The sequence below is a fragment of the Austrofundulus limnaeus genome, unplaced genomic scaffold (assembly GCF_001266775.1).
Source record: "Austrofundulus limnaeus strain Quisiro unplaced genomic scaffold, Austrofundulus_limnaeus-1.0 Scaffold1191, whole genome shotgun sequence".
Taxonomy (NCBI): domain Eukaryota; kingdom Metazoa; phylum Chordata; class Actinopteri; order Cyprinodontiformes; family Rivulidae; genus Austrofundulus; species Austrofundulus limnaeus.
In genome coordinates, this window is record NW_013953593.1 from 29,168 (window position 1) to 32,407 (window position 3,240).

Below are 3,240 nucleotides of genomic sequence, written 5' to 3' on the forward strand. Positions count from 1 at the left end.
GTATGGACACAAGTCCGTTGTCTAACATGACAAGTATGGACACAAGTCCACTGTCTAACAGGACAAGTATAGACATAAATCTACTGTTTAACAGTCAGACTGTCTAGACTGAAAAATTGCACCAAAATACTATACTAATGGTGATACCTCTGCTACATCTGCTCCCCCACAAACAAACMACAGCACACATCCTTAATGACTGAGGATTGAAGTTATTTGCCAACCACCAAATAAATCCTCAAGGAGAAGAATGAGATGCAAATGTATGATGTTACAACAACAAAAGAGAGGAAGGCAGAGAGGGTCCACATTTCATCAACAAATGGTAAATGGACTGTACTTACAGTGCCTTTCTGTCAAACCAGGATACTCAATGTGATGAATCTGCTCTGCACCTGCAGTTTTTCAATCCCTAATCAATGATGTGCTTCGGGATTTTCTCGATGTTTTTGTGTCTTCATTTTTGTGTATTTAGATGATATCCTCATCTATTCCTCCAACCCAGTCGAACATCAGAAACACGTTTGTATGCTCCTTCAAAGATTACTCGAGAATCAACTTTATGTCGAAGCCGAAAAGTGAGTTTGGGGTATCCACAGTCTCGTTCCTTGGTTTCATTTTTGGTCAGGGGTGTGTTAGCACAGACCCCCATAAAATCAAAGCGGTCGCTGACTGGCCTGTTCCCACTAATCGTCGCAAGTTACAACGTTTCCTTGGGTTTGCCAATTTCTACAGGAGATTTATTAAAGACTACAGTAGGATTGCGGCTCCCCTTACCCAGCTACCCTCCACTAAGAAGGTCTTTTCTTGGGGCCCTGAGGCTGAATCAGCCTTTTGTAAATTAAAACTGAGTTTTTGTTCATCTCCCATCCTCCATCATCCCAGACCCTCCGAGCAGTTTGTAGTGGAGGTGGACGCGTCAGATACTGGGGTGGGGGCGGTTCTTTCCCAAAGGTCTAACTCAGATAACAAGCTTCACCCTTGTGCCTTTTTTTTTCTCGTTGCCTTTCACAGGCTGAGCGTAATTACGATGTGGGAAATCGTGAGTTACTGGCTATCAAATTGGCACTCGAAGAGTGGCGGCACTGGCTGGAGGGATCTGAGAAGCCATTTTTGATTTGGACCGACCATAAGAACTTGCTCTACCTCCAATCAGCTAAGAGATTAAATCCCAGACAGGCTCGTTGGTCATTGTTTTTTGGTCATTTTAATTACATTCTCACCTATAGACCAGGTTCCAAAAATGTCAAGCTGGATGCCCTTTCTCGACAGTTCTCGGACACTGAATGAACCGACTCCCAGGACCCCATCCTTCAACCYACAAGTATCATTGCCTCCATCTCCTGGGACATTCAGAAGGCCATTGTGGACGCCCAAGCTTCGGAGCCCGACCCGGGAGGGGGCCCRGTGGGTCAGCTTTTTGTTCCATCATCTGCTCGCAGCAAAGTACTAGACTGGCTCCACTCTAGTAAGTTTTCTTGCCATCCTGGAGTTTTCCGCATGACCTCTATGGCTGATAGATACTTCTGGTGGCCTAACATGTCTAAGGACATCAAAGAGTTTGTTTCAGCCTGTGTCTCCTGCGCCCAGAATAAGAGTGGTAACCGTCCCCCCGTAGGACTTCTACAACCCCTACCTGTACCCGGTCGGCCTTGGTCTCATATAGCTTTGGATTTTATCACTGGATTACCACCTTCACAGGGTAACAACACTATTTTGACTGTTATTGACCRTTTTTCTAAGGCAGCACACTTCATCGCCTKACCGAAACTCCCTTCGGCTTTTGAAACTGCCCAACTCATGGTCGACCAGGTTTTCAGGATTCATGGCATCCCTGTCGACATTGTCTCTGATAGAGGACCCCAGTTCATTTCCCAGGTATGGAAAGCCTTTCGCCAGGCTCTAGGAGCCTCTCCCAGTTTGTCATCAGGTTACCATCCACAGTCTAACGGACAAACAGAACGATACAACCAGGAGTTGGAGGCTACCATCAGGTGTGTCACAGGTTCTAACCCCTCGTCCTGGAGCAAGTACCTGACTTGGGTGGAATACGCCCATAATACTCACTCCTCCTCAGCAACCGGTTTGTCTCCGTTCGAAGCATCATTGGACTATAATCCTYCTCTTTTCCCCTCTCTTGAGACGGATAATGCTGTTCCATCAGTTCAACACCACCTCAGTAGATGCCGCAGACTCTGGAGGCAGACTAAGGAGGCCCTTCTCCGGACCACGGAACAAAATAAGAGGCGAGCAGATACCCACCGGATCTCGGCTCCTTCCTACAAGGTAGGAGATATGGTTTGGTTATCTTCCAAAGATATACAGCTTAAGGACACACCCAAGAAGCTGGCTCCCCGCTTCATCGGTCCCTTCAAGATCGATCGCCTCATCAATCCATCCTCTGTTCGGCTGAAGCTCCCTGCCTCTATGAGGGTGCATCCGACATTTCATGTTTCCCAGATTAAACCTGCGGTTTCCAGTGTTTTGAGCCCTCCGGCCATCTCCCCTCCACCCGCCCGGCTAGTAGACAATCAGCCAGTCTACACTGTTAAGAAACTGCTGGAAGTAAGACGTCGTGGATGTGGGGTCCAGTTCCTCGTTGATTGGGAGGGTTACGGTCCAGAGGAACGATCATGGGTCCCTCGTTCCTTCAATCTGGACCCTGCATTAATTTCTGCTTTTTACAGGTCACACCCAGAAAAGCGCAGAAAGTCGCCTGGAGGCGACTGTTGAGGGAGAGGTACTGTGATGATTCTGCTCTGCGCCTGCCCTGTTCTGCTTAATTGGTTCCAAGGCTCTCCACTTCCCACAGCTGTTTCCACTCTCCTGATGAGGCTCACTGGGTTTAAAAGGCTCATTCTGAGACTTGGTCTTCGCTGGAGCATCACGCCTTCTGGGTACCTCTCCTGGCCACCTTGCTGTAATGTTTAACAGCAAGTATTATTTCACTAGAACTTCTAAGTRTGTTTTTTGGAACCTTGTTGTCTTTATTTCCCTTGTTCTCAGACCTTACCCAACCTCCTTGCCAGTGTCAGCCTCCTGGAATCAGCTTACAAGTTGGACTCACCTGTGGAACTAACTGTTGGACTTTTTGGACTGCCTCACCTGCTTCTTGATTCTTGGAACCTCAGTTCTCTATTTCCACGTGCCTCCCAAGTTGTCTGCTTCCAGAGTTACTGTAAGCTACCACAACAAAACCCTTTAACCTCAAGATCTTTTTGTCTAACTTCTGCTGAGACT